Here is a 6,967-nt window from a genome sequence, read left to right as displayed (position 1 = left end):
CTGCACAGAGAGAGAGAGGCAGGTACTACAGTAATAAATACTGCACCAAGAGAGACAGGTACTACAGTAATAAATACTGCAATAAGAGAGACAGGTATTACTGTAATAAGTACTGCACCGAGAGAGATAGGTAGTACAGTAATAAATACTGCACACAGAGAGAGACAGGTACTACAGTAATAAATACTGTACTGAGAGAGAGAGAAATAGGCACTATGGGTAATAAATACTGCACCACGAGAGACTGGCAGTATGGGTAATAAATACTGCGCAGAGAGAGAGACACGCGCTACAGGTAATAAATACTGTATTGGACAGAGAGAGACAGGCACTACAGGTAATAAATACTGCACTGCACCAAGAGAGACAGGCACTACAGGTAATAAATACTGCACTGAGAAAGCCCGGAACTACAGATAATATGTACTGCACTGTGAGAGACTGGCTCTACGGGACATAAATACTGCGCCACGAGAGACAGACACTACAGGTAATAATATGCATCACCCCAAGAGAGACAGGTTCTACAGGTAATAAATACTGTACAGAGAGAGACTGGCACTACAGGTAATAAATACTGCACCGCAAGAAACAGGCACTACAGTTAATAAATACTGCACTGTGAGAGATTGGCACTACGGGTAATAAATACTGCACCATGAGAGACTGGCACTACATGTCATAAATACTGCACCGCGACAGACGCACACTACAGGTAATAATACTGCATCACACCAAGAGAGACAGGCGCTATGAGTAATAAATACTGTACCGAGAGAGACTGGCACTACAGGTAATAAATCCTGCACCGCACTGAGAGAGACAGGCACTACAGGAAATAAATACTGCACAGAGAGAGAGACAGGCACCATGAGTAACAAATGCTGCACCGAGAGAGACTGGTACTACAGTTAATAAATCCTGCACTGCACCGAGAGAGACAGACACTACAGGTAATAAATCGTGCATGAAGACAGACAGGTTATACAGGTAATAAATACTGCACCGCAAGAAACAGGCACTACGGTTAATAAATACTGCACTGTGAGAGACTGGCACTACGGGTAATAAATACTGCACCACGAGAGACTGGTACTATGTGTCATAAATACTGCACCGCGACAGACGGGCACTACAGGTAATAATACTGCATCACACCGAGACAGATAGGTACTATAGGTAATAAATACCTTACTGAGAGAGACTGGCACTACAGGTAATAAATCCTGCACCGCACCGAGAGAGACAAGCACGACAGATAATAAATCCTGCTCCAAGACAGACCGGTACTACAGGTAATAAATGCTGCACTGAGAGAGACAGGCGCCACAAGCAATAAAGGCTGCACTGTGCCGAGAGAGAGGCAGGAGCCATAGCAATAAATGCTGCACCGTGCGGAAAGAGAGTGACAGGTGCCACAGGCTATAGATGTTGGACTGCACAGAGAGAGAGAGAGGTGTACCTGAAATAATAAATACTGCACCATACTGAGGGACAGGTATTAAAGATAATAAGTACTGCACCACACTGTGAGAGAGGTGCTAAAGATAGTAAATACTGCACCACACCGAGACAGAGAGAAAGATAGGTACTAAAAATAATAAATTCCAGAACCACACCAAGCGAGAAAGAGAGGCAGGTACTAAAAATTTTAAACACTGCCCCACACTGTGAGAGTGAGAGAGTGAGCAAGACAGGTACTAAATAAAATCAATGCTGTAACAGACTGAGAGAGACAGAATTCCAAAAAATAATAAGCACTGCACCACACTGAGACACGGGGACAGGTACTAAAAATAATAAATAACATGGCACACCATAAGTGAGAGATGGGTACTAAAAATAATAAATAATGGACACACTTACTAAATACAGAACTATGAAGGTACCTATCACTGAAAATAATAAATGCTAAACACTACCAATTGCCACACACCAAAATTAATAATAGTTGCATTGATTGCTGTATGGACTAAAAGGTAATGAATACTGATCAAAACACTGAGTAATAGGCACAAAAATAATATATGCAAAATAACACAGTGGGTGGACTGTCTCCAGGTCCTGAACAATGTGAGCTATGGCAAGAAATCTGGTATAATCAGGTGTGAATTTGAGCAATGATTTTCTCAACATCAGAATCAAGAAATTGCATTTTCCAGCGAGGTTCTGGATGTCAGGATGTGATTCTCACTAGTGAGAATGCCTATAAACAAGTATTATCACTCTTATTACCTTCATCGTTATTTCATATTTCCTCATTAATACTCCACTGTCCAGTTTTGACACCTGAATACTAAATGCCATGAATTCCTGATGAAAATTGAAGTGGTTTGCTTGTTCCACCAATTTCATTTTGAACACCAAGCACAAATATCTCAGAGCACATTCCATGAGCAATTGTTATTGGGAATTCAGCCCTGCTATTCCCATAATTGTCTCAAACGTTAAAGATTTTAAAATGTATATGGAATTTCCCAATTTACTTGACTTTCAATCCAGGGTGACATAAAGCATGGAGCAGGTTTCTGTACTTAACAAGAATTATTATTTATTACAAATAAATAGACTCTAGTTGCAGACAAACAATTAAGAAACGTTGGCATAAAAATCTCATAAGTAAAAATTTAGCACCCTTAAAAATTATCTTAGAAAGTCTAGGAAGGCAGTTCAGTGGTGCCTGTGCATGGCGTTTGCTGAGATGTTTCCTGTGCTGATCAGTACAGTGATTCTCAATCTTCCTCCTTTACATGCTTTCACTTGATTGCAGGAGACATGTGGTGACTGATTCAGACTTATAACGATCATTGACTCATGATTTAAAAATCACAGCTTAAAACAACTATTGAAGGAAAAATAAACTGACTTTATTCAAACATAAAGTGTTTTTTCTACAATGAACAAAGACAGCTCCTGAACTTGCAGAGATTTAATGGTTTCTCACATTCATATTCACAACTCCAAATTGTTCAGCTGCCTGGGAGCTAATCATATAGTTTTTGGCAGGCAGAAGGCTTTTTTCAATACTCAGCCATGGACCACATATTCAAATCAGTTATCTGTTGCCAGGTGAATCTCCATTTGTACACAATCCTTGGTTCCAGCTCATCTGTAAACCTACCACGATTTCTTGAAATAGCAATTATAATGAGTGTCAAGTAACTTGCTCTTAAAATGTTCTGTAATCCTTCACAATCCTTGGATTTCAAAACAGTCCATTTTCCAATTCAGTGCATAATCAAAAATACAGAAAAAAAGTCTTTACACAATGGCCACTGTTACAAAGCAGAGATGACGTTGACACCTCTCTGATAATTAAAACCAAAACACCCAGAGAAGCTTGCCTCGACTTGTAATCTGTCAAAGAAAATGTGAAAAGTGGTATAACCTGCCTCTCATCTCCCAATCTGTAAAAAGGAGAGGTGAAATAAAATGAACTCCTGACAGTCACTCTACAATCAACAAGTAATAATTTATTTATTAACAGAACTACTAACAAACTGAACAATTCCCCCTTAACTAGTAACTTTCCCAAACAAAAAGGCTAATGGTATGCTGTTCCAATAGATAGAAGCCCCACTTATATAAAGCAAATTAATAAAAAAGATTTAAAACTTAATCTGTTGAAAATACAGTCAGGATAAATCTTCCAGAATGTTCTTTGCCTCCTCTGATGTACTCCAGTGAGGAATGCTTTCCTCTATTGAATTCTTGTGTCAGGAATATTAACTAAGAGTGTCATTTATTTAGATGGTGCTGACTCTGAGAGCTTAGCGATTTCTGTGAGAGTCAGTATGTTTCTCTTCAGATGGCAGTTTGCTCTCACACTGATTTTCAAATGGCCTCTTCTTTTATACCTTGGCTGTTTCCTTTTCTTTACTTCTAACTCCAGTCATCTAATTTTCAATGTAAATTTTTCTAACTCCACTGCATTTTACTGTTTTTCTGATATACCTAAATGCTTGACTAACTCCTTTACAATTTCAGCTTTCCACTTCTCCCTAGTTAAACCCAAGTCTAGCCTGTTTGCTAAGTCTAAACGTATATCCTTCCACTGTCTTTCTAAAATTTCTTGGAAATTTGGGATGTATCTATGACCCCCAGAACCTCTTTAGCAATATTATGAGCCATTTCACCACTTTTGATTTAACCAACAACAAGCAACCAACATTAAACAAGTTTTCCACTTCTCACGTAAATCTAATTTAAAGACACTAATCCCCAAGTCTGCTGAGACCTTTTGTACCCCAGATCTATTCAAATCCTGCACATGGACATGTCAGATCCCAGACTCAAGCCTCCAATCTCTTATGAAGCAGAGATGAGTTCGACACCTCTCTGATTATTAAAACTGAAACACCCAGAGAAACTTGCCTCACCTCGTAATCAGGTAAAGGAAATGTGAAAAGTAGTATAACCTGCCTCTCATCTCCCAATCTGTTATAAAGGGGAGCTGAAATAAAATGAACTCCTGACGGTCACGCTACAATCAACAAGTAACAATTTATTTATTAACAGAACTACTAACACACTGAACAATTTCCCCTTAACTACTAACTATTCCCAAATAAAACAAAATTCTAATGGTATGCTGTTCCAATAGATCCAAACCCCACTTATGTAAAGCAAATTAATAAGAAAAATTAAAACTTAATCTGTTGAAATTGGTCAGGATAAGTCTTCCTGAATGTTCTTTGCCTCCTCTGCAGTCCTTCAGTGAGGAACGCCTTCCTCTGCTGAATTCTTGTGTCAGGAATATTATCTAAGGGTGCCTCAGTACCTTTATTTAGATGATACTTATTCCAAGATCATCGAGATTTCTGCGAAATCCAGTAAGTTTCTTTTCAGATGGCAATTTGCTCTCACACCGATTTTCAAATCGCCTCTTCTTTTATACCTTGATGACCTATGAGTTTCTTACACTAGGATTAGTCCTAGGTTGTCAAAACCATCAGATTTAAACTTAATTGTTTTTCACTCTCTAAGTGTCTGGTTTAAATTAGTTGGCTGATATGCAAACTGGTCGCTTTGCTAACAAAACAAACTGCATTTTTTTTTATTTCTAACCATATAGCCTTTGATACAAATGTTTCAATTTGAGAACTCTCTGTGCATCTGCCGACATTTTTTTAAAATCCCCAAGTCTACAAAAGAACATCATCTTTTAAAGGATCATGCACTGTTCCCCTATCATTTTACAAACAAATTCTAACGTCCGGCCTTCCAGCCCGCAAGTACTTTAACCAGCTTCGCCACACTACACACAGCCCACATCCAAGGATGCTGGCATCTGACCTTTGAAAGCCCCTCTGCACTATCCTGGCATTTCTCCAAATCCCTCCCAGTACACCTCTGCACTGTGCTGCTGCAAGAATATTTTGCCTGCAGGAACAGGCATGCAGCTCATGGATTGGACCAGGCTGAATTTCACAGTTGCTTACATTTTTAGAGCTTGCTGATTTAATGCTCACAGAATCCCTGGCTTGTTTTGTCTTTTAATGTGTTGTCCCATCAGCTAACAGGTTCACAGTAGTTCTATCATAACTTCCTTGTAGTGCAGATGCTAAGCCAGGAAGCTTGTCATGGTTGTGAGCAGTGATTAGTCAAGGGGATGGAAAAGTTCCTGTATGGGCACCATGTCAATGTTGCATCTACACCATGTGCTAGCCGTGTACACAATGTATGTGCTTCAAGCAAATGGCCATGTCTCTGAGTCCAATGGGAACAATCCTCAGTGAAGTCAAGAAGACATCCTTCAATCAAGGGTTCTCGCCCCAGTAAATCAAAGGCAGTCTCCAATATCATTCCCTGGGCATGGACATGATCATTCAACCACTCTGTCCACAGGGTCAGGATCCTCTCCTCATAATGAGTTTTGAACTAATAATAGGCACTCCACGACCAGTCTAGGTTCTTTTTTGCACAATTGTGGGCCATTTTCTCCTGGAGTAAAAGAAAGGGAGGGATTGGGTGAGATGCAAGTGGGTGGTATAGCTGTTACTGCTAATGTAGGCAGGGGAAAGTTGTTGGGATATCAGAGTGAGTATGTAGGCAGCACAGAGGCCATGCTGGGTTGGTGGTGTGGAAGTAATTGGTGGGTAAGAGTGAGTGAGGGTAGATGGTACCTAAGTATAGTAGGAAGAGTGGTAAAGCATGAGTATTGGAGAGAGGTAAGTGCAATAGCAGAGATGGAGTGAGTAGAGAGCAGAGAAGATAGTGGCACTCTACCCTGGCAGACCTGAGAATATCATTGACCTTGTTCCCATACCGCTGGACATTCCTCCAGATGGCTGAGTCCACAGTGTTCTTGGTGGCAATGTCAGACTAGGCTGGCAGGACTCCTTGATGGTCCTATAGGAAAACGATATCCCTCTTTTACACCACCCCATCCGCCAGGACCTCCTGTTACCTGTCCACCAAGCAGGAATATAATTTCCACATATCTACCATGTCTAGGATAAACACCAGAACTGTGCAGGGCAGCTCTGAATTAACAATGATTGACCGGGTACGCATCAGTCTATGTAAGATAGCACCAGTGACACTGGATACTCCGGCAGTGGCACGTGGGAAATTTGGGCTAGCATCAGTCAACAGTGTTGCTATAGCTCCATGGCAGGTTCTTCTTCATCATCATATCATAGAACCCCAGAGGGTGGAAACGGGTCATTCAGCCCAACACGTCCACGCTGACCCTCCGAAGAGCATCCCACCCAGACCCATCCACCTAAACCTGCATTTCCCATGGCTAATGCACCTAACCTACACATCCCTGAACACTATGGGTAATTTAGCGTGGCCAATCCACCTAACTTGCACAACTTCGAAGGCCCGGAGCACCCAGAAGAAACCCATGCAGACAAGGGGAGAATGTGCAAACTCCACACAGACAGTAGATTGAGGCCGGAATTGAAGCCCGCTCCCTGGCGCTGTGAGGCAGCAGTGCTAACCACTGAGTCAATATGCC

This window comes from Rhincodon typus, chromosome 18 (assembly GCF_021869965.1).
Source record: "Rhincodon typus isolate 14 chromosome 18, sRhiTyp1.1, whole genome shotgun sequence".
NCBI lineage: Eukaryota > Metazoa > Chordata > Chondrichthyes > Orectolobiformes > Rhincodontidae > Rhincodon > Rhincodon typus.
Note: the sequence above shows the minus strand (reverse complement) of the source record.